We start from the raw sequence: 25,358 nt of genomic DNA, 5'->3' as shown, positions 1-25,358 counted from the left end.
AGGGAAGCCGGGGAGGGGGGTAATCTACACAAAATCTTTGAATAAATCTTAGTTTCAAATTTTACACCCTTCATCTAGATGAATATGTCGCTTTCTTTGCTGAAACTTATACAAAAAGTCCAACTTTTTTCCCTTAAAAATTGCCCTAGAGTTTCGCTTTTTGCCTGTAAGCCTCACTTTTTTGCAAAAAGTTCTGAAAAATTATTTTTAAAAAAATTATTGTCCAAAAGCCTTGCTTTTTTTGCAAAAATTGTTAGAAAGTCTTATTTTTCTAAAATATTGTCAAAGTCTTACTTTTCACTGGAAAATGACAAAAAGTCCCATTTTTTACTAAAAAACTGTGGAAAGTCTCTCAAAAACTTCGAGAAAGCCTTCATTTTTTGCTAAAAATTGTCAAGTGATGCCACTTTTTCCTAAAAATCCGCAAAAAGTTTCGTTTTTTTTATCAGAAGTAAACTAGCATTTTTAAAAAGAGAACACCTAATAGCAGTGTTTTATGATTTTTCTAAGGCATTTGACACCATTAAAAGACGGCATATTATTGATCAACTCCTCTTATGGAATATAAAAGGGAAAATAACAACTTTTATCCAGAATTTCCTCATACATTGACTGGCATTTATATCCGTTTAGGAAACATACTTTCACAAATTGTTGAAATTGAAAATAGAGTCCCACGAGGTGGAGTCATTAGTCCCACACTATTCTGTGTCGACATAAACTCTTTAGCAGATGAAATCGACTTCCCAACTGAATTGTCGATATTTGCTGATGATTTTTACAATATTTGCATCCTCAAAAAATCCAACACTAGCTAAAGTGGCTCTACAACAGTCTACAAATAAAATAGTTACTTGGTCAAAAGACAAAGGGCTTCAGCTATCTGAGAGCAAATCTACAGTAGTTCACTTTTGCTGTGTTAGAGGGTGCAATCACCAAAGCATAATTGAATTAAAGGATACCTACTCCACTACCTTACAAAAGCCAAATCACACATCTTAGTCTATGCTTTGACAACAAACTAAACTGGAAAAACCTCATCAACCATCTAAAACAAGCATGTAACAATAGAATAAACCTATTGAGAAAACTATCTAGTACAACATATGGAGCAGACACTCAATCTCTTCTCAGAATTTATAGAGCTCTGATTCGCTCAAAATGTGATTATGGATTGCCAACTTACTCATCAGGTAAACAGTCAACACTCAGATCACTGAACACTATTCATAACACAGCTAGCTCTTGGACTGGAAACTGGAGCTCTCAGAACTACTCCTATACACTTATTATATTAGGAATATAGACACTGGACCTGCGGAATAAGACAACCAACTGCAGGCTGAGGGGAACAGAAACAGTAAAGAAAACTTGTGTAACGCAAATTTATCCCACTGGGTGCTCTTCGCAGCGCTGATGTTGAATTCTTGAACAAAGTACCATGCAAAATACAGAGCAGCCCTAGCGCAACCAAGAGCATCCAGTGGGAGAAATTGGCTCTACTCAAAACATCACTACCATCCTTCTTTCCCATTGCCTGCAGATTGAAGTACAGCGCTGCCAAGAGCACCCAGCGGGAGAAATTGGTGTTACACAGGATATTTTGCGAAGATGGCTGCCAGTTGGTTGTCTTATACGCAGGTCCAGTGTCTATAATTAGGAAGCATCTGAAATCCTCCCCTCTATATGATCAAAACTCATCCTTTCAAAATTTTTCATTCACCTTAGAACTGTTGACAGTCTTCCTCTCACCATAGACTCAAAAATTGGGTTCCCAGCCACTCCCCCAAATTTTTTCCCCAAATGGAAAAATCCCAAATCAAAATTTACCCGAATCACAAATTTCCCAAATACTTTTATCCCAAATTTTTTTCCCTGAATGAATTGATTCCCGAATAGATTTTAAAAATTTTCAATTTTTTATAAAGCTTTCAATGAATTTTCAATATTTTATAAAACTTTAAATTTTTTATAACTTACACACGGATGATGTGACTTAAGGTTTGCAGAAATGCAATTTCTTCATTTCATTCAATGTAATCATCGTAATTTCTTACGATGCCGCTGATTTGATTTTGGAGGTTGATCCATTTCTTTTTTGATTGTGCTTTTACCCTGCGTCTCATGCTTAATGGTAATGATTTGAAATTTTTGTTCGGGTAAAAAACATTCAGGAACCAAAAATTCGGGGATAAAACATTCGGGAACCAGAAATTCTGGGAAATGGATTTGGGAATTGGCATTCGAGGTAGCAAAATTCGGGCAAAATATCATTCGGGTTTAAATCCGTTCTGGCAAATGGATTTGGGAAATTGTCTGTGAATCAAAAATTAATGCCAATCTCCCATATGCTTATGACTCTTATCTCCATAAATCCTCTTCCATTCTAAACTCCATTCAGCTATATCCTCTGCCACCATTCTATCCAGAGAATCCTACAAAAGCTAAGAAAAATATTCTCTCATTTGATACATCATTACTTCAACACACTCAACTAAATACACAAATTATCAATAACTTTATTGCTCAGTATAATGATTTCATTTTGTTTTACACTGATGGGTCAAAATCTGTGGATCGATGTGGTTGTTTAGTCGTTCATGATTGTGAGGTTTTGCGATTTCCACTTCCATGCTTGTTCAGTATTCTTTCATGTGAACTATATGCTATATTTACATCTTTAAACACGGCAAATGAGAGCAGCCTCGACAAAGTTGTGATCTTTACCGATTCACTAAATTCCATCTCTCAACTAAGATCTAAATCAAAGCAACATCCAATTGCCTCAGAAATCTCATCTCTCCAATGTGACATATTACCATAGCCTGGATTCCAGCCCACTCAGGAATTTTGGGAAATGAAACAGCAGACTTAGCAGCAAAGCAGTCACTACAGATTTCACTGGTTCCAGAAACACCTGTCCCTGTGTCTGATGTCATGGAATCCATAAGTTCACGGTTAATTCCCAGCCAAAGTCACACCACCAACATTCAAGATTTGTCCAGGAAGCAGGCTGTTGCCTTATACCGTGTATGTACAGGCCATACCCTCCTCACCCACTATCATCTGTTCAAAAAAGAATCCCCTCCAATATGCTCTGCATGCAAAGTGCAACTCACCATCTCCTGTCAAGATCATACCAATTTAAGAAACTCACTTAACCTTCCTTAAACCCTACCTGAAATATGTAGCTCATAACCCTTCAGTCTTACTCTCCTTTCTCCAAAAATCCAACCTCTTTTCATTAACGTAACAGTATAAAATGACCCGTGCCTCTAGCCTTGTAGCTGTACACGGCACGGTGACCAACCAACAGGTAATAGGTAAAATAAAAAAATATGCAATTTTATCTGCTACAAAAGGACATTTATCTTCTTCGTGTAATACCTTTTTTTCAATTTTCCCTCATAGAAGACTCATTCCTTGCATCATCAACTTAATTTTTTCCACTTCAAACATGAATTTCAATGACCCAAAAGATCCGTCTCTCTATATCTTCTCCACTCCCTGATCTCGTCTACAAACCAGCCTCAAAGAACGAAATACCTCGAAAAAATCAGTATACTACACCATACCATTTAGTAAAGTATACTACATACAACAAATAAAATCCATAACGTATCTATAGGTATGAATGGGCAAATCATGACAGAAAAAGTCTATCTATACCAGCGCCAGTCGCAACATCCACTCGAGTACACCTTACCTATGTATAGTACCTATATCTCTAGATATACCGTAAAAACGACGGATTAAAATTAACCTTTTTTCTTTCTCTCTTTCTGCCATGCTAAACAATAGATAGTAGACGCGAAGAATCGTGCACTAGCTGACAACTCAATGGGCCTGCACAATCTGCTGCTGCATCGTGTGTGTACAGCCAAGCAAAACTATCAATGAAACGTAAGAGCTGGAGAGGCGAAGCTTTGTGCAGAGTTTGCATGAATGAAACCAGTAATGCTGGACCGAGTCTCTCTAGCTACCTCTTGGTGTATTCGAATGAACCCTCGAGTATTTATTCCAAATTTTCATAATTCGGAGATGGTTCGTGTGAGATGAAATTGTATTTAATTTTTTTTAGGAGAATAGAATCCTAAAAATTGAACCCAATCGGTATAATGAAATCAGTTACGTAACTGAGAGGTACATTATGCAGAATTATAGTCTAGCCTAGGTATACTATCGAGGTTTTAATTGCTGTCCATAGTCATCTAAAAAGTAAAAAGGAAGTGGGATGCGGCGAAAACGTACCTACAAAAAAAAAAGTAAAAGGCCATCTATAGCCTTAAAGACTGCAAGAAGCTAGTTTTGATCGGCGCCTTTATACGCGATGAACCGGCAACAACTATCATTTAAATCATGCGTCGAGATGAGCTAAGCCATTATAATAGAAAATATGCGCCACCGTTCGTTTTAAGTCGGAGCCGACGCTCCTCCCTGTGCGCCGCATCGCGCATCGCGCTTCTTGCAAAAAAACTGACTGGAAAGACAACCGGTTGATGCATTTGCGCTGAAACATATCTTAGTAATAGAAAAAGCTATAGAGCGAAGCATAATGCAGATAAAACAGCAGAAGATGAACTGAATATTTGTAATGTAGTCGTTGATTGATGGTTGACGGACAACATTGCCGCCGTTTTTTTTCTCTCTTTCAACCTTTTTGTTGTTGTTGTTTTTTTTTACGCATATTTCTCCAACTCGACTATATCTGCGTCCTTTTCGCTCTTCAGCACTCTTAAGCGTGTATACATAATATATGTATAGACGAACGGAAAGACAGAGATGGAGAATAATGCAAATTGTGTTTGTTTTTCTCTCTGATGTGTGCTGTGCTTAGGGTATCGTATAGATAGATACTCTTTGTCTTTATATATTTAGCCGACGAATGCAGGTCAACATTTTTGTAATAATTTTTAACGACCGGCGTTGTTATTTTCTCGTTTAGCCTTTATTGTGATTTTTCTCTCTATACCTCAATGTTGGTTTTTAATATGCCATGTACCATCTTATATGTGAGAGTGTGTGCTGAAGATGCAGCATCCTCCATACTCAGCACAGGCAGGGCTCATCGCCCCGATAATTATTAACTAAATTATCTTCGGTGTGCTTTTTTTTTCCTCTTCGGTTTCCTCGATCTTCTTCTTCGTCGAGTGTACTTTGAAGCCGGGGGAGGAAAGAAAAGAAAAGGTTTTTAGTTTATACCAAATTGGTCGTCTTGGTCGCGTCGTAGGCAATCAATATTCTAGGCGTATTCGCGTGCGTGGGTTAAAATTTACAAACACAGTAGTTATTCGTTTCGCTTCGTATATACTTATTTTATGTACATAGAGAAGAGAAGAGATTGCAGCACGTGAAGGAGAGAGAAAGAAACTCACAGGTTTTAATATTCATTAACCAAATAAACGAGTAATACGAGTAACTAAATGGCTATTAATCAAATCGAAGAACTAGCGATGTTGGAAATTGTACAATGCATAAATTATTTACTGAAAAAAAAAACACGATCCCAGTACCTATAGGTACATATCTGTACATACCTATTTGCAATCTTGAGAAATTTTTTTTCCATTCGTGCATCATACCCTCCTACCTAGACCCAGAAGGATACAGATAGCTATAGGTAAAAAAAAAAGCAAGAGTCTCCTCCCTAAAAAAAGAACTAGCGTTTTTCATTTGATATTCATACACCTATATTTTATAAAGAAGCTAAACAGCAGTCAGCGAAACGAGGAAAATGGAAAAACTCGCCTCGTCACACAATTGGGCGGGCTTTAGGGTATTTTTTTCACTCTCTTCGAAAAGGTTGAACCGATAAAAAAAAAGAGAGCTATTCATATTCAAAGTAGGAGTTACCAGAATGTGGCGTGATGTTAGAGGTACGTATATACGTAAGACCTACCCTTTAGGGACTATTTTACATGCAACCCTTTCGCTAGGTTTTTTTTACGGGCTGATTATGCAGCGTGTGTGTATTCAAATGCGTCTTATTCGCGTATATTTTTGGGTGCTGGGTGCTGGGCATCGTCGTCGGGGTCGTGGATAAAAAGGCGAATCGGCGCATGCTTGATGGATTTGTGGTATCGCGCATCGTCTCTCTCTTGTTCAATATTCACCGAAACAAGCGTCTAAAATAGAGGAGAAAAAAACATTTGAACGTCGTTTAAAGGTAAACCTTTCTGCCATCTATGGGTCGTATATTATGCGGCGTAGGTGGCACGTAACCTCCTTTTTGAGAGCTACCACTGCCGTGCCTTTTTCTCGTGTAGTTTTCTACGTCGATATTTGGCTATATATCGGGGTGGTGGAGGAGAGGTGGAGGGCGAAAGAAAGGGGTGATTTTTTCCTCATACAGGTTTGGATTTTATGAGGTGCGGGTTTTTTTTGGATGATTTGAATCGGAAGCTGGTGAGGTGTGGCTGGAAATGGTGTAAAAGAATTTTTTGTTTTGGAAATATATTTGAAATTGGGTTCAAAAACGGATAACTGGATTGTTTTGTATTGATTGTTTTGATTTTTGAATTCGCTCTGTGAAAAATTTGAAGATTGGGAATTAGTCGAATGTACAATTATAGAGGAATAGGACAAAAAATATCTGCGTCCAGCAGAATTTTGTTGAAGCTTAAGCCTTCAAATGAAGATGTTTCAAGAAGACTGACTTGGACAAAGGAGAAGAGAAGGAAAATTTTGTATTTATTTTGAAGCATCACTGTCCATTTCTTTGTGAACTTTGAATTGAATATTAGCCATTTTACTGACCGAATGAATAATATTTTGGATCTTTTTGATGAATTGCTTGAAATTTCAATGCGAAACCAATAAGTAACAAAATCATTGCAGATTTTTTTGCTAGGTATGCACATACAACTTCAGAAATGAAATTTTACTGATTTGTCAAAAGTCTTAATTTGGTGTATTTCAATATTCAAAAGAGGAGTTCACGTGAAAAAAAAATCTTGCGAGTTTTGGAAGATTGTGAGGTTTCATTTTGTATTTAGAAACGGTAAAAAAGATCTTAGGGGGCTCATTTAGAATTATGTGAAAATACAAACAAACCGAGTATTAACGGAAACCTCAAAATTTTGGACAAAATTTGAGATGAATATTGAGATGTTGTGGTTGTTTGATTTTTGTTTGTTATACGTATTTTCATTGACACTAATTTGTAAGTTGGAATATCAACTCATTTTTGGCTTAAACACCCCCCCCCTTCGACTGCATCTTCATGACTAAACAAATTTTCATAATAAAATGTGAAAAATTGTGTGACCCATTGTTCATGAGACTTAAATGCGATTTCTCAAAACTTTTCGGTGTTTTGAAAAATATTTTTGGAAACTTCTGTTGCGTTATTTCTAAACCTTCTAATGATAGGTAAGTATGATATGTACTTTTAATCGAGGCCAAAAAATTGCTCAATTTACAAATTCTCACTTTTTGCCAAAAATTCTCATCTTTTATTACCGAAAATTATCTATCATTTTGTGACAAAAATAATGTTTTTTTTTTGGCCAAATAAGTGTAATAATTGTGGTTTTCTGAAATTTTCATTTAGCCGTTTTTCAGCATTACAATGCTGAATTTTTACCAAAGAAGCTCATTTTTGCTAAAAATATTTATTTTCTGCTGACAAAAATGTGATTTCCTGCAGCCAAAATGTTTATTTTATGCAACCAAAATATTCATTTTCTTCTGCTAAAAATGCTCATTTATTTTTCTGTCAAAAATGCTCATTTTCCAACTTAGGTATCTTTTGCCAAAGATGCTCATTTTTGCTGAAAATGTTCATTTTCTGCTGTCAAAAATATCTACTAATTTTCTGCTGAAAATGCTCATTTATTTTTCTGCCAAAAATTCTCATTAATTTTTCTGCCAAAGATGCTCATTTATTTTTCTGCCAAAAATGCTCATTTTCTAGCTTATCTTCTGCCAAAGTTGTTCATTTCTGCTAAAAATGTTCATTTTCTGCAGCCAAAAATACTAATTTTCTGCTGAAAATGCTCACTTATTTTTCTGCCAAAATTGCTCATTTTTTCAGCTTATCTTCTGCCAAAGATATATGCTCATTTTTGCTTTTAAAAAAATGCTCATCTATTTTTCTGCCAAAAATGCCCATTTTCTCGCTTATCTTCTGCCAAAGTTGCTTATTTTTGCTAAAAATGTTCATTTTCTGCAACCAAAAAATACTAATTTTCTACTGAAAATGCTCATTTATTTTTCTGCCAAAAATGCTCATTTTTTTAGCTTATCTTCTGCCAATGATGCTCATTTTCTGTTGCCAAAAATACCAATTTAGTTTTCTGCCAAAAATGCTCATTTTCTAGCTTATCTTCTGCCAAAGTTGCTCATTTCTGCTAAAAATGTTCATTTTCAGCTAAAAATGTTCATTTTCTGCAGCCAAAAATACTAATTTTCTGCTGAAAATGCTCATTTATTTTTCTGCCAAAAATGCTCATTTTTCCAGCTTATTTTCTGCCAAAGATATTATGCTCATTTTTGCTAAAAAATGCTCATCTAATTTTCTGTTAAAAATGCTTATTTATTTTTATGCCAAAAATGCCCATTTAGCTTATCTTCTGCCAAAGATGCTCATTTTCTGCTGCCAAAGATGCTAATTTTCTGCTTCCAAAAATGCCCATTTTCTCACTTATCTTCTGCCAAAGATGCTCATTTTTGCTAAAAATACTCATTTTCTAAAACCAAAAATGCGTATTTATTTTTCTGCCAAAAATGACCATTTTAGACGCTCATTTTTGCTAAAAATGCTGATTTTCTTCTCCTAAAAATGCTGATTTTCTTCTCCTAAAAATGCTGATTTTCTTCTCCTAAAAATGCTCATTTTCTTCTCCTAAAAATGCTCATTTTCTTCTCCTAAAAATGCTCATTTTCTTCTCCTAAAAATGCTCATTTTCTTCTCCTAAAAATGCTCATTTTCTTCTCCCTAAAATGCTCATTTTCTGCTCCCAAAAATGCTTATTTTTCTGCTGCCAGAAATGCTACTTTTCTGCTGCTAAAAACGCCAATTTTCTCGCTTTTTTTCTGCCAAAAATGCTCATTTTTGTTAAAAATACTCATTTTCTGAAACCAAAAATGCTCATTTATTTATCTGCCAGAAATGCTCATTTTCTATCAAAAATTTTCTATAAAAAATCCTTCTGTGCTAGTTGAGTAAAAATAATCATTTTCTGCTAAAAACAAATCATTTCGTGCCAAAAAAATGGTGCTTAACGAAATAGAGCTAAGTGATTTACAATTATCGCCTAAAAATACCTCATCTTCACCAAAAATGCTCATTTTTTGCTAAAAGTGTCTGCCAATTTTTTGTTACAAATATCAATTTTTTTCAAAAACTCTATTTTTTTTAAATTGAAAATGAACATCTTTTACCAAAAATTGTCATTTTTTACAACAATTGTCTATGTTGCGCTAAAAATAATCGTTTTGTGCTCAAATAAGAATGTTAAGATGAAAATTATTGCAATTGCTCTTTTGTTGCCAAGAAAAGACTAAATCTTCACGGAAAAAGTTCTTATTTTATGAGAGGAAAAAATATACATTTCGTCAATTTCTAAAAATACATAAGTATGTATGAGAGGTATGTACAATAATATTCCAAAAGGCCTCTGTCCATTTTTCAAACTTTTTTGGGGAAATGGAATAATCTGTTACATGCGTTTGCTAAATAATGCTAGTTATCGTATGTTGCATATTCCCAAAAAAATATATGTATCATTGTTCATTGACGATTGATTTTGTCTCTCACTGACAACATATTGACCGATTTTAGACCAGCGGCAGGTAGATTAGCATATAATCGAACTAAGTTGTCGCTTAGGGTGGCAAATTTTGAGGGATGGCCATTTTTAAAAAAAAAGAATGGGAAAAAAATATATTCAATTTTGTAAATTGGGATTCAACTGCAATAGTCCATCAAGAATGGTCTACCCAAGGCATAGGGGACAAGGGGGCAGTTACCGTCTCATTTCTGGATGAACCAATTTTTTCATAAAAATTTTATTCTGAAGAATCCTTATTTTTGTTCGATCAATGTTCAGAGATGTTTCTAAGAAATTCGTCAAATTGCACTTTTTTCATACGTATTTAAAAAGTTTGTGTTGTCCATAATTTTTTTTGCATAATTTATTCGCTTTTTAAACCAAAGCTCTCCTTTTACTAAATGTTGTGGTGAGGCAAATAATTTCCAGCCTAGGGGAGCAAAAAATCTAAATCCGTCGCTGTTTTAGAATATTGCTGGCCACAGAAAAGTCAAAGAGAGGAGGGAAGGAAACATGTTGATCCCTACAGATATTTGTATAGGTATGTCATTTTTTGAATTTTTGTTTAAGTTGAATAATTTGCTGCGTAGGTAGTTCAATAATTCATTAAGGCTCGAGTGATTTTGAATGTTTGAAAATTTCTGAAGGGTCATCAAAATATTTCTGATAACGGACAGATATTACATGAAAAATTCCATGAAATTTGAGTATTTTGATATATGTACCTACGTACTACACCAATAGAATCAGGTACTTTTCGATTGGTTTTCTGCAGATTGAATTTTGGATCACAGAAAATTAAATTCATTGATCGAGCTGCCTGCTTTCGAATTTTCTGAAATATTTTCTAAAAGTATTAATGTTTCGATTTCTTTCTCTTTTTTTGTAATAATATTTCTCTGTATTTTTTACCTACTATTCTCCTTTTGCCCCTCACGCAGTCGTACCGAAAATAATTTTTATATCTGTCAGCTGGTTTCCCCTGAAAGCTTATAACGCATTCTTTTAAATTGACGGTGCCCCCTTTCCCTCTCATCTCTACGTATCTACAATACACCGAATTCTAATCAGTTTAAAATCCTCTAAAAATTACTCAACTCCACCGCTGCGTGGAATCTGCGCCAGGTTATATGTAGTACAGATTCATGCGCTTTATGAACCTAGCTACCTACCTACAGCACAGCTTTATTTTCGTATAATTACAATAGCGTAATACTTTACAGTCGCTTTTTTTTGCCTACCCTTATTTTACCAAGGAAGCCGAATGTATTTTATACGACGTTTATACAAAACCTATAGCTGGAAGAAGGGATGTTACGCGTGCGCGTCAAGGGGTGAACACTGAACAGTGAACGCGCGCCAGCTTCTGGGCTCGAGAGTCGAGAGGAGTGCACGAATAATACCGTGTAAAATATTAAGGTCGCGATAAAGCGTGGTGGAAGGTAAAAAGCAACCCCTTCGCTGCATGGAATTACCATTTATATTGATTTTCTTCTCTCTACTCCTTACTTATACGTCGTGTTAACCGAACTGTCGCCAAAATAGCATAACGAAAGAGGTTTCTCTGCGTATATTTAGAGGAAGGTTTGCATATATGTACTGGTGTACATTTTTTGCGCGTAGGTATACGCTAACGTGTTGAATGGCGATGAAGATTGGTTTATGATTTGGAATAAACGAGTATTTTTCAACGTTGTTGAATTTTAAAGAGGTGTGGGGATGTGAGATTATTGTGTTTTTTTGGTACGTTTTTTTTTTTTTTTTTTTCAATAGAGAGTTTATTATGAGAAAAATGGGGGTGAGAAATACGCCCTTATTTCGCTGGAAGAAGCGGAGTAGTTGTTTTTTCACTTAATTGAACTCGAGTGCGTGTCTACGTAAGCTGTAGTGGATTTTTAATTCTTTTTTTTTAACCTCGGAGTTTTGAAATTTGAAAAATATTTATTCTTCGAAGTTTCGAAGTTTTTATGTATTTGAGGGGAATAAAAGCGAGACTGGTTGAGTTTTGAATTCAAAACACTTTGGTTAAAATACTGTAATGATATAGCAATAGCTACAATATTCCAGTTTGAAAGAAATTTGATTTATTTTCGTGAAAGTTTTGCATAAATTACATCAATAATCATTTTATCCTCATAGAACGTCATAAATTCAGACTGGTGTGACGAGGTGGAGGTGGAGGAGGACACTCAATGTTGTGAAAATGTTATTCCTCATTTTTAGACGAACGATGAAAATGGAAATGGGTAATGGAAAGATGAAGAAAAAAAGAGAAAATAAACGTAGCTCAAGAGAATCAAAGATGAATAAAAACTTCAATTCAGTAATAAATTCTGTTTTTTTTTCTTGTTTTTTGAACGAGACATTGTATCTCTATAATACCTACCTACTTACCTATTATTGTGTGCTTGATTCATTAAATTTTAAGAGCACGTGTCCTTTTTGACGCACGACTTGAAGCTATAGGTAATGATTAAAGTTGGTTCGGTTTAAAAAATGTGTTTCGAAAGTGAGGAGTAATTTAAATTTTTCGCTACGTTTTGAAAAATGACGCGTAAATTTTAAAATAATTAACGCTTTTTTCACGTCAATTTTCGGGAAAGTGTTGCTCGCATGATGATGTAAAATTCAAAATTTCACTTTTCACATCGAATTCATTATGAAAATTCAAAACCACATGTGCCCATTGTTTAATCAAACTTTAGTCACACAAAAGCACTAAAATTTGGAAATTTACCAATGTAAATTGCATACATATTCGGAGAATTTGTTGTTCGTGCATCTATATTTTACTGTTGATGGTTTTATGGCAAGACTCTGTCATTGTTAAGTACATAAAGTATGAAGTTGAACAGTTCTCATGGCCGCAGAAAAATCACAAATAAATTTTTAAGAGATTCTGAATCATGATTCAGAGTTTTAAGATTTTTCCCTTTTTTTGCTGTGATTTGATTATTTTTAAAATCTGTGATCCAATTTTTAATCACACTTGAAAGTACTCAACTAGGAGAGAAAAATGTTGTACAAAATATTTTAAAAACACAAAAATGACATTTCAGGCTACTAAAAAATAATTAGTTAATGTGACTGAATGTAGGCAATTGTTTCAAAAAGCGTCTTCTGGGAAGAATAGGAGAGAAGATGGGGGTGGGCAGAGGGTTAAATAAAAAAAATGATCGCTGGTAACAAAGTAAAAATTTTTCAAAATTGTTAGTAAGATTTAGTCATTGTTTTTTTGTGGAATCGAATCAAAAATGAACTCAGAGGATCAAAAACGTGAATCATAATGCTGATTCGCTCGAAAAAATGTACTTTTTCTTTCTCTGTGTCTCCGTCCCATCTACAAATTTTTACCCAATATTTGAGAATTTGGTCCAAAAATTATGTTACGAGAAGGTGTAAGTGATTCCAAAAGCAGAAAACGATGTGTTTTGGTTTCAAATTTTGAAATACTAGGTACGCTGGCTTTCCTGCCAAAATTTCAAAAAAATCGAATTTTTGCCAAATTTTCAAGAAAGTTTTGCTTTTTTCTATCATATTTTGAAAATTTTCATTTTATCATTGTTTTATCATCAGAAATTAGAACCTAGTTCTTCTATAAAGTGAACAAATGAGGAGCTGGATATCAAAACGCCGTAAGTCCATTTTGCAAAATTTTCAGAAATGAGGAAAAACTGTGGGGGGCGGGGGTCGGGGGGAGTCGAAGGGGGTCAAATGTGGTATCAGAGGAAAGGGGAAGTCACCATGACCTCAAAACATGAAAGTGCCCAAATTTTTGAGAACGGGGGGAACGTGGGAAGGGGGAAAAAAAAGTTACTGCGTTTTGATCTGAAAAAAGACAGTTACTGCGTTTTGATCTGAAACTTGCTACAAAAATCATGCACATTTTATATCAAAACGCAGTAAATACACCGGCACTCTCTTACTGAAAGAAAAACACATGAGTAGAGAACCATTTTGATGATTATTATCTATTAAATAGTAAAAAAAATATTCAAAATTAAGGCGCCGTTTGCCATACCATAGTGACTGAGTGATGACACAAGATTTTGTTTTTCATGTTCAGGCCAAGTGTGATTATTGATTGAACAATATGTTGGAAATTTTTTAAAAGTCTGTTAGTTTCATTACCAACAGTAACCACCTTCTGAAATCAATGTTTACCAACCTTAAAACACAAAAAACGCTGAAAATAGTGTAGTTACTGCGTTTTGAAGCAAAATTGCTGGTTTTTACTGCGTTTTGATGCAAAACTCAACTTTAACTGGGATTTTCAAGGTGAAGCATGGCAGATGGATTTACGACGATGGTTTCAATCGATTCCCCGTTGAATTTTACATAGGAAAACACTCTTATCTCATTTTTCATAAAAATGGACTTACGGCGTTTTGATATCCAGCTCCTCAAATATCAACTTGAGTAGAATTTCATCTTACACTCTCCCCTTCTTTTTACTCATCGAAAAATTTGGAAAAATTTCCTGTTTAAAGAATTGATTTTTTGGCAAAATTCTCATAAAATCTTGACCTTTTTGCCATAAAACCTAGAATTGCTGAAAAAAGTTCTGGTTTTTATTTTTTTTTTCAATAGAAATTTAAAAATTTGCTTTTCTTCAATTTTTCTTATGTTCTTTTAAACAGAAAAATTTTGACCTGAAAAATTTTATTTTGACTAAATTGGGTTTTCAGGTTGAAAATTACTCTGTTTTTAGACTCCATACCGGGACTTTTTTTTTTTGATATTCAGGCCCAAATTTTTCTGGTGGGTCTCCGACTCAATAGGTACCCCCTCGTGAATTTAGTCCAAATCCGCGATACTCTTTGTATGTAGTTTGTTTTCGAAATCCAGTAAAAAATATTCACTGTGTGTTTTGTTGATTGTGATTTTTCAAATTAGGCAGATGTGATGAAAATGTTCAAACAAAAGTTGAAGAACATTAAAAAATGTATATTTTTGTTATTAAGGATTTTCTCGAAGGTGTTTGCTTATGAAGGGAAAAAAGCTGTGTTTATACATTTGAACCAATAAGTACTCAACAATGAAGAAAAAGGCGGAAAAAAGTCATGAAAACAGCCTAATTTACTTTTTTTTTTTGCTTTCTCAGCTTGACGTTACATTTGCTTTCTACCAAAATCATCAAAAAATCTCACTTTTGTCAAAATTTCCAAATAGTCTCTCAGAAAATGTCCTTTTGTCTCCAAAAATCATTCAAAGGTTTCGCTTTTTTACATTAAATTGAAAAAAATCACCTTTCGGTTAAAAAGCACTAGTTATTGTTTGTCGAATTGTTGTAATTTTTCTATTTGCCAAAACTTGACAAAAAATCTAAATTTTGGCAAACGCTGGAAAATCAGATCTTTTTTCCAAATCCCCCCCCCCCAGTATCGTTTTTTTACCAAACAGTTGCAAGAAAGTCTCGTTTTTTTGGAAAAAATTACGAAAGAATGTGCATAAGTTTCAGTAATTTTTGATGAAGCAAGAATTTTTAACAATTTTTGGTGAAAAGAGTAGTATTATTAGCAAAAAGAAAAGATACTTTTTAACAACTAACAAAATAAGGAAATTTTTCGTTTTTTCATCAAAAATGCCTGAAAACTTTCTTGTTTATTCCAGAAATTACCCAAAAGTCTCGCTTTTTTATTGAAAAATGCTGAAAAGTTTCACTTTTTCACCAAAAAGTTGAAAAAAGTCTCGATTTTTTTTTTGAAAATTACGAAAAATCATCATTTTTGTGCCACTAGGGCTACTCGAAGTTGTAGTTTATGTTAACATTATGAAATTCTTGCTTTTTGCTAATAACTGACAAAAAATCTCGTTTTCGTATCAAAATTGCAAGGTCTTGCTTTTTTAGTAAAAGTTGCAAAAGATTCCAAAAAATCTTGTTTTTCTACAAACAGCTCGCTTTTTTGACAAAAATTGCAAAATAGTAAGTAGGTATATTTCTGCAAATAATTCCCAAAAATTGCTATTTTTAGCTAAAATTCTTGCTTTTCGATGAAAATTTTCACTGTTTAACACAATTGCTTTGGATTTTCAAATTTTTTCTAAATTGACCCAAAACTGCCAAAAATTCTCTTTTTTTTTAAATTAAGGAAAATGACCTTTTTAGTAAAAAATGGCTGTTTTTTGCCAGAAATTGCAAAAATTCTCTCTTTACGGTGTCTATAACAGTTCTTCGACCCAGAAGGTCAGGAAAAGTTTGTCTTTTTGCCTATGGGTCCTTCTTTTTTCCCAAATTTTTGAATAATTCTGTCATTTATCAAAATCGAGCGGAGAATGAAAACTCAATTTTCCAGAATTTTCCATGTTTTTAAACGTCAAAATAATACCTAAATAGCAAAAAATTGAATATTTTGTTAATGAAAACCAATTGATTATTTCCATATGTTTGATGTATTTTCTTGATTATTTTTTTGTTTCCTTTAAATACTCGTATATAAATTTTTGAAGCTCTTTTTTTGGCAATTTTGTGAAAACGAATGGGAGGAGGGTTACTGTAAATTTTCAGTTTTGAAAAGGTCCTTTCAAGGTCCTTCTGTTTAGTTTTCAGATTTTGTTAGACACCCTGCTGTTAGTTGTTAAAAATTGCTACTTTTTCATCAAAAGATTGCAAAACAGTAGACCTAATGTTTTTGCTTTTTGGTTACTTTTTCGAGCTGTTTTGATTACGATTAAATTACTTTTTAATGGAAAAAATTGCATCGAAGGTTTTTAGGCGAACTGATGCTACCATTGTGTATTGAGAATATCCATTTTAAATCTCGAAAAAATATTATACATATAAAGTCGATTTGATTCTGCCTAACTGTGTAAGATTTTTTTTAAATCAATAAATGACCCCTGATTTCAAAAAAGTGGCAGGGGAGAATTTTGTCTGGTATTCAAAATGATCAAGGATGCTGTGTTAGGTTTTTGAAGGTGCTCAGTCTGAATATCGACTTGATTTTTTGATCTAAGTAGCTCTTTCAACCCATCAGACAAGCACTAGGTAAAATTGGTCCAAAGATGAAGAAAAAATTATAATATTTGGCGGTGCGTTTGTTTGATTTTTTGGATCCTGACTCAAAATTAATACGTTTCATTTCACTTCGGAACTCTCGATTTTTTTTTTATCAAATTGATGGAAATCTATGACCGAGTGGCCGGAAATTCAAGAAGTATGGATTACGGAATTGAAATCTAGTAACTACCTTTTTTTCACCAGAACTGGCTCTATACTTTTCATCTATCTATAATCCAGCGTAACTGTAAAAATTTTCAACAGCCCAATTATCCAGTTTCGAGGATCAGCGTTTATGTTAACCGATCATTTCTTGATCTCAGTACCGGACACGAGACAGCACAGTTCAATATTACCTAGTGTACCGTATCAATATACTAAAAATCATGTACCTTCGATACATTTATGTAGGCATTGAGTACCTGTACTCGATGTATGGAGAAAAGATTAAGCAGAGTATATTACAATACGAAGAGCTGCCGTTAGTACAGAGAGTACATAGCTCATCGGATCTACCTCTATACCAAAGGGGTAATGGTATAGACCATAGAAGAAAAATGATTAGGCCTCGGAGTATCCACAACGAATCGATAAAATCGATGCGTTAATATTTACAACGAGTTGTACGAGCACGTGACCATCTTGAATTGAAAGTATTCCTTAAGAGTTTTTAGCTGCTTTTATCTTCGCCATAGTAATAACCACACGTTAATAAGTCGCGACCAAACTATATTAATAATATGGTAACACGTACGACCAATGGAAAAAAATATATATCAAATCGAATAAGAAAATATTATGGACATTCTTTTACGCTTAGGCGATTTTTTTCCCCTCTCTTCTCTTATTACCTACTCATTTATACTCGTAGTTATAAGTACGTTTATGTAAGTCTTGAAAGATCCGTCCAAATGGCTGCAGACTCTCGAGGTCTGATGAAAACAGTACATACAAGTTATATGCGAACAGAACACGCCATCCATCTCGTCAATCTCGCGCATATACATCAATAAAAGCATAACTAACATAACATTTCGAATAATATTCGTTTTGAATACAGCATCGGTCACTCGAGGCTCCGGCAGTATATGTATGTACGTATAGTATTTTAATAAAAAGTGTGATCGCCATTAGGTATTAGATCTAAGCTATTGTCCGAGATTAGATTTATAAAAAGGCACGTTGGATTGTCCAAGTTATCAATATACGATAGATTAAATTTCGTATTTATTAGGTATTCGAAATTGACCAATGATTTTTTTTCCTCTCTCATTGTGTTAACTTGAGAGAGAGAGAAAAAAAACCGTCGCGCTCGTGTCTTTTATTCAGATTTTTTTTCAACCGCTGAATTACGCCAAAGATCACGTTATAAACGTGTCTTGGATAAATATCGGTTATAATTATATCCTCGATATAGGGATACCTAGCTAGTACACATTTTGACTACCTATATAGAGTATGGAGTTGGTATTTTAGCGGATAAATAAAGTAGAAATGTGCAGGGTTTTATACTGAATGTAAAGGTTGATTAGTAATTGAATTTAAATCCGCAAAATGACCCCGAAAAGTTTCACAAGCAGCACTCGACATCAACATTGTACACGAGAGATCTCCATGTTTAGAAATTTTACTCACGTTCGACGAAACAGAGACCGCAAAGATGCGACGCTCGCATGAAAAATGTAAAAAAATTTCGTCCACTAACGAACACAAACACCCTTCCCCCACTTCCTCCTCTCCTTTGGCAATATACTCTCGAATGAATTAAACAAAAAATTCGCATAGCTGAATTCTATGATACCTCTTGCACAATGTACGAGTAGGTATCCTCCAGCTATGGTAAAATATCCTTCATTAACAACTCGCCAAACGTACCAAAAAAAAAAAAGGTCAAAATAACTTTAAAATTAGATTACTCGTAAAAAAATTCGCACCAACATACCAACTTGGCCTTAGAATCACATTTATCGTCCTTTTAAACCATTTTCGAAGCAAGTTTCACTTCTTCGTATACTATATACGGATGATCCTTTCCTCTTTTTTTTCTCTCTTCCTTTCGCCTTTTTTCTTTTTTCTTTTTTCCTTCTTCTTTTTTTTTCTTCTTTTTCCTACAATGAAAAAACAAAAAGCGTGCTAGGTTATTCGATTGGATTTTCGCCCATTTAAAAAGACAGTATAGACCGCTTGCCGCCCGTAAGATGAATTCTTATTTTATTTATAGCCTTGTTTTAGAAATGTTGCATTTCTTCGATTTTTTTTCTCGCGTAGAGCTACAAATTTTACGCTTTGATTAAAGGTATTGTCTTCGATTTATTACGTTTGGTGTGCTGTGTAAATGGTAAATGGCGATTTGAAAGGATTTGAATTTAAAACTTTCCACGTTTCAGGTTGTAAGGACCTGTTGGTGGAATTACTACGTATTAAAGGTTCTGGAAATTGAAAATTACAGAAGTTGAAGAAATTGTGTGATGATGAAGTGATGAAATTAGAGCGAATGAAGTTAAATGTGGTAATTTTCAGACAAGATGGTAAAAAAAAAAGAAAAAAACGAGTTTTGTCAAAATTTTGATAAACACTACACATTTTTGAAAAAATGAGAAAAAATAGAGTAAATTTTTATTATAATAAAAGACAATTGCTAAGAATTGTGTGTTTTTGAAATTCTGTAAGTAAAGGTAATAAAGAGTTGAAGAGGAAATGCAAAAATTTTTAGAATTGAATTCAAGCCACTTTTGTGGATCCAGAAATATTCTGAGAATTTGATAAAAAGTAAAATGGAAAAAATATTGGTTTTTGATGGGCTCTAAAATTTTTTGCGATCGAAAGTGAGGCAAGTTTGGGCCAAAATTCTTTTTTTTTCAAATTCAAGTTCTAAATTTACTATTGAGTTTTTAAATTTTAATATCTAACAGATCTGAATCTTCGTCCAGCATTTGAAAAAAAATTAATTCGTGATCTGATAGTAGATTTCAATGCATTATGAATGACTTTATGAAATTCAGTTTTGAGGAATAAGAACTTTGAAGAATTTGTAGTCGTCAATGAAGCTATAATTTCTGAATGAAAAATTGAAAATGAGGCTACTTATTTTCAATAATTTTCTATCAACTCTTCTAAGAAAAACGTTTCCATTGTTTTTTTATTCTCTCATATTTATTGGAAAGCTCACCAAAAAGAAATCGAGAACTTGAGAAAATCTGCATCAATCCAGTAGACATAAGTATTAACGAGTTTTTTTTTTACATTTTCATTATACTTACTTGTACGTACTTAACATAATTGCAATATTTTTCACCTTTCGGAAAGAAACTTACTTTCCTTGAGAAGTTGAAGGGGAGGCGTTCGTCCATTACGAATTCTGATAATTTTGTACATTTTCGGTGCTAAATTTTTTAATAAATCCATCTGGGTTGCAATAATATTACACCATTGGCTGCTCTATGATGTACTTATTCTTGCGTTAGACTATCGAGTTTTGTTGCTTTCGGTGGAAGTGTGTGAATTTCTTCAAAAGTTGATTCTGTTGTCTTCTAAATTGCCAAGTCAAGTTTTTTACGTGGGTAGGTAGGTAGGTACTCTGAAAAAAAAGAAAAAAAATAAGCAATCATCATTTTCAGGGTTTGATTATTTTTAAAAAATTTAATTGATTGATTTTTTTTAAATGCTAAAAAATTTGTTGCTAGAAAAATAATTATTCCAACCAGCAGAAAATTTTTGCAACTGAGGTATAAATAAATTGAATAAGCGTCCGAAAATACTAAAACACTACAACTAACGTGAGTAAAATTTGAAGCGATGAATTCAATTTTCCTGTCACGTTAAAAAATATGTTAATAGATTTGCATAACCAGTTCACCGTAAATACGATATTTAGATTCCGGATCACTGGAGAGTCGATTCTTTCTGACCAAAAATATGATTTTTGACGTCATGCTTTGCTGTTTTGTTCAATTTTATTTCACGAAAATTAAGAAAAATATTTTCAAATAGCCTTCAGTCTTCATGGAAGGGAGGAGATTCGATTTTGAACCACGTGATTGGATTAGTGGTGGATTCAAACTGTTCCATTGAGGGTTTTTGGATTTGCCAAGGCTCAAATATAATTCATTCCTCCGAAAATTCAAATTAATTATGCAATGATAATCACGGAATTTTAGCTTTTTCATCGCATTTTGATTTTTTAAAGGGAATGGGCCAATTAAATTTTCTAAAAGTTGCTAAAAATCAAAAAATGAAATTCAAAACCAGAAATTCTTGATGCTGTACGTGGCATAGTATTCGATTGTTTTTCTATAAAAGCCTCGTTTTTCTGCCAAAGAAATTCCTTATATTTTTGCTTTATACCAAAAAAATTAAACAAATGAAAAAGTATTATTTTTTTTACCAATTATTTTACAAAAATCTTATTTTTTAATAAAATTGTTAAAAATAGTCGTTTTTTTGCAAAAAGTTTTGAAAATAAGTCTCACTTTTTTTCAAAAATTGTTCCAAAGCCTTGTTTCTTACCTAAAACTGCCAAAAATCACTTGAAATAAGTCTCACTTTTCAACTTGAAAACTACAAATAAGTATATTCAACTTTTTATTTCAAAAAATTACGAATAAAAATTTAATTTTTTTACCAATAATTTTCAAAAGTTACTTCGTTCTTATTCTTTCTATTAAAATTGTCAAATTTCTACTTTTTGTAATAAATCTTCGCTTTATAACAAAATTGCTAAAGATTTTCACTTTTTTATTCGAAAATTAAGTATGCCTATCTCTTTTTTTCTGATGATTCCCTAAAAAGTCTTTTTTTTTGCTGAAATTGTCAAAGTTTTGTGAAAATTTCTCGCTTTTACCCCTTTGCTAAATTGCCGTGTTTTGCAAAAAAAAAATGCTTCAATGAAGTCTTGTCATTCACCTAGAATTATCAAAAATTATGAAAAATTATCAAAAAGTTTATTTTTCAACTTAAGAAGTACAATAAAGTCTCGCTTTTCGAGTAAAAATTGCGAAAAAGAATATACCTATTTGTCAAATATTAATTTCCAAAGATTGAATCTTTTTGTTGAAATTGTAAAATTTTTGCAAAATTGTCAACGATTTTCACTTTTTTTCCAAAAATTATCCAAATGTGTCGCTTTTTTGCCAGAAATTGCCAAAAAGTACGTAGGTCTAGGTCTATCACTTTTTTTAAACCGATTACGAGTTCCTAAAAAATCTTGCATTTTGTAAACAAACTTTCAAAAATCCTCGTCTTTTCAACAAAATTGTTTTTTTATCTGCAATTGCCAATGAAAACTTCCTTTCGTTAAAATTTTCTTGCCAAAGGCCTCTTTTTTTCCCAAATATGTCCTTGTTTGTCAAAAACTTTTGTTGCCAAAAAATGTTACAAATTAGATCAACTTTTTAACATTGAAACCCGGAATTTTTGAGGGGGGGGGGTTCTTCATTTTTAAATGCTTTGCTGTCATTTTTGTCACTTTTTTTGGTTACTTTTTCGAGCTTTTTTTATTTTTGATTGCTAAAATTACTTTTTTTAGGGGAGAGGAGAAAGAGAATTTAGTACGAGCCCTGTTTGCATAGTCTAAGAACCGAGGCTGCTTCAAAATGAAATTTGGGATTAAAGGATTTTTCTCGCTGAAACCTAAGTATAATATGTACATGTATCTATCGGTCTGCCCACTACCCCTAGGCGCTGCCAAAAGAGTACCAAATGGCTCCAAACAGCTGGTAAAATATGGCAAAACTTCGTCATTTCTTACATATTAAAGAAAACATGGTGTACAATTTAATCCACAGCATTTGAAAGCAGTTTTAAAACAATTTACTGTTTTTAAAATTTGAATCTGGTCTTTTTTTCCATATTTGGGGGGGGGGGTGGCAAGAGTAGGGGATAGTTCAGAAAATTTCACCATTTCAGCATGTAATATTTCAAAATATCGAGTACTGAGTACGTACCTTCTGTTTTCTGTCGTTTTCAAGGAGAGGGGGGGGGGAGGGGGACAGTTCTGAAGGTATTTTTGCGAAACTTTGATGGTCTGATTTTTGGGAGTGAAATCTTGACGTGTGATTTTGATACTTCTGACGAATCGTTTCATCGCTGTGAACAAAACAAAAGAAAAAAATTATAATATTTGTACTAAGAGTACATCTAACTAAGTGTAAAAACGATATTACGCCAATTAATTAGCAGCGCCAGTATCATAATAAAAGTCGTAACGAGGGCGTCCAATAATAGTACGAGTAGAATTATTAGGTTATTCGCTTTTTGTATATGGCAAATTACAACTCTAGTGTTGCCGGAAACAATATCATTTAAATTTAGAATTTTAACGAGAGCAATACTATGAGCATAATACGTCATCTTTCCACACTAATTATTCTTTCAATCAATTATTAAATTATTATCACGAATCCATCTTACGTTAGGTACCTATAAATGAGAATTTCCAATTTCCATCCGATATCGAAAAAAAAACGTATTCGGAAGAAAGAATACCTCGTTCGTACATAATATATCCTTTTTAAACAACTCATTTAAAAAGGCTTTCACCGATAACCTAATTTATTGTTACGGAAACAATATGGCATAGAATTAACGAGCCGGCAAAATTATCTTAAATTAACCCCCGGAATTGTTTATTCGATGGTTGGTTTGGTTCTTATATTAATGAATCGGCGAGTTAGCTTGATTGATTTTTCATTTAATGCCTCGCACACAAACAAACACCCACTGAACTTATACCATAAAAGCCCTACACCAAAAACAACTCAAGCATCGAGATGTGGTTAATACCGATAATTTGACAAGTTGTGTGGAATTGTCGATAGCTCGTTGCTGAAATCGTTAACTTTTTCGATTCGAGTATACCTAGTTCGTGTTGTTTTATTTCATCAGTTGGAGGCAAATGTGCGAAAAATACATATTTGCACTTGGTCTATATGTAGTAAAAAACTTTCTATCATGTCTAATTTGTAATCATATATACCTGGTACCTAATTCTGCGTACATATTGTCGTACATTTATTGAAAAAAAAAGTATATATGTACGTTTTTATAATATGTACTAGGTAGTAAGTAATACTTGTCGCGTTGATCAAAATAGCCAACCATCGGTGTTATTAGTCGTTTTATAAATAATAAAATAAATAAACGACGACGATTTAATTTCACGCTAGTACATTATGAAATTATCCTAATTAAGTATTTCAACATTATTCTAGTTTATGCTACTCGTATGTACGTCTACAAGCAGCACACTATATACACATTTACAAGTATACACGTACCACGCGCTCTCGAGCTGGCTTTTTATAACGTGTTATTTCGCCGTTACAACTTCATAAAAGAAAACAAATCGTTATAACGATACAATGATACATGCAGGAATTCGCGCAAATCATTAAACTTGTCGTCTCGAATCCCGTTTAAGGAATGCGTTTGAAAAACCTTATATTTCCAAGTACTGGTTGATTGCCGTTTCGCGAAAATGTATAAATGTTGCATGAGAGAGTAATTTTAAACATGTAAAACGTCCCGAGACTTCTAGAGGCGTTTTACATTCGCGATTAAATAATACGTACGAGGCTAGGCGAGGTTTGTCGTATAGGTATATGAAATACTGTATCGGCTTCTGCATGTTTTGATCGAGCAATTGCATCAGGAGGCGAGTCGATGATTTGCGGATCGAAGGTGATGGACTGATGGGTTATGTAAGATGGAGTTGATAGACTTGGAGTTTGTGAGGTTGGATTCGTGTGATTCGTTTGAAATGGGTAGGTACATGTTTATGGTGTCGAAAAGGGGGTGTACTCCAAATTTAAGCTTTCTAGACCAATTAAGTGAAATTTTGATTTTTTTCCCCCTCTTTTTTGACCCAAATTGTATTTTTAAAAATTCTCCAGAAATCTAAAAATGCATTTTACCGCCTGAAATGTTGACTATAGTGATATATTTTTACATGCTCTTTCGATCTAGCTTTGTGCAGTGGGGAGGCGAGTACAGTCTATTGTCATATGCCCTACGTACTATGGGGCTTATCACGATATTGTCAATCTTTGCATGTAGCTGAAGAAAAACTGAAAAAGAGTGCCAATGATTTCCTAAGATCCACTTTCCGTCTGGTTAAAACAGCTCGAATCGGTTTCCAATCTATTCGTTGGGAGGGAGGGAGGGAGGAAGGGAGGGAGGGAGGGGTGGTTGAGGAATTGCGTACGTAGCAAATTTCAATTTTCTAAAAAAAAAAATAATAATTTTTTCTCTTTTTATTTTGCCCAGCACAAAAATCAAAGAAGTATACAAAAATGCTTTACTGGCCAAAATTTCAGGTGCTGAAATTCATTTTTTCGGGAATTTAAAAAAATTGAATTTAGGTCATGAAAACGAAAAAATATCGTCGGAATATTGAAGTTAGGCATGTATAGTTATTTTTACCCAACACCTCTCTCTCTCTTACGAATAGATCTTAAACAGTTTCGAGCTACTTTGAGTAGTTCTGGAGCGTCCACTAATTTTTCGGGTTGAAGAGTCTAGATTCAATTTATAGGTACCTTGTTTTCGACTTGTCAAGTCAACTGTTGGTGATCTTGTTGAGCCCTCCT

General features: G+C 33.6%; 2 long non-coding RNA genes across 3 annotated transcripts in view; one reads left to right on the top strand and one right to left on the bottom strand.

The window, feature by feature from the left end:
• LOC135838392 (uncharacterized) overlaps positions 1–25,358 on the top strand; it is a 221,780-nt gene that overhangs the window by 147,180 nt on the left and 49,242 nt on the right. The window lies entirely within an intron of this gene.
• The window catches only part of LOC135838393 (uncharacterized), a 55,167-nt gene that overhangs the window by 1,641 nt on the left and 28,168 nt on the right, over positions 1–25,358 (bottom strand). The window contains exons 9-11 of the long non-coding RNA XR_010557402.1: positions 22,716–22,857; positions 20,088–20,350; positions 18,716–18,881 (exon numbers count right to left, since the gene is read on the bottom strand). This is a non-coding gene — a long non-coding RNA (uncharacterized LOC135838393). The remainder of the gene's footprint in view (positions 1–18,715; positions 18,882–20,087; positions 20,351–22,715; positions 22,858–25,358) is intronic.

The sequence above is a fragment of the Planococcus citri genome, chromosome 3 (assembly GCF_950023065.1).
Source record: "Planococcus citri chromosome 3, ihPlaCitr1.1, whole genome shotgun sequence".
Lineage (NCBI taxonomy): Eukaryota > Metazoa > Arthropoda > Insecta > Hemiptera > Pseudococcidae > Planococcus > Planococcus citri.
Note: the sequence above shows the minus strand (reverse complement) of the source record. Positions and strands in the feature narration are given on the sequence as shown.